Source organism: Phalaenopsis equestris, unplaced genomic scaffold (genome assembly GCF_001263595.1).
Source record: "Phalaenopsis equestris unplaced genomic scaffold, ASM126359v1 Scaffold001312, whole genome shotgun sequence".
In the NCBI taxonomy this organism is placed as follows: domain Eukaryota; kingdom Viridiplantae; phylum Streptophyta; class Magnoliopsida; order Asparagales; family Orchidaceae; genus Phalaenopsis; species Phalaenopsis equestris.
In genome coordinates this window covers 205,134-205,572 of record NW_018165751.1, presented here as the reverse complement: position 1 = coordinate 205,572, position 439 = coordinate 205,134, and positions in this window count along the sequence as shown.

Here is a 439-nt window from a genome sequence, read left to right as displayed (position 1 = left end):
TTCTATAAATAATGGCAAAGAAAATAGAAATGTTGCGTAGTAGAAATTTATAGATGATAGAAAAATCATACATATCAACTCAATGTAATTTTTCAGCACATACATAGATAAAAGTGAAATACATCATCATATTTTTTTTACGTGAAAAACCCTTGAAAGGGAAAAAAATGGGCCTCGCCTAGTCAAAATAAATATTTTGTAATCAATAGTACAGAGTTCACACTTTGTCTTGCCTGTGGAAGATGGGGTTGTGAGATTATATTGAAATCATTGTTGTTAGGACTGTAATAGGTGTGGTTATACTACAATAATAGTCGTGAGACTATCTCAGTTGTAGTAATTATATTTAGGTGATATAATAATTATACTGGGACTAACAAAGTTGTGGTTGATTGTCAAAGTCGTAATTGGGCTATAATGGTTGAGGTCAAACTATCTA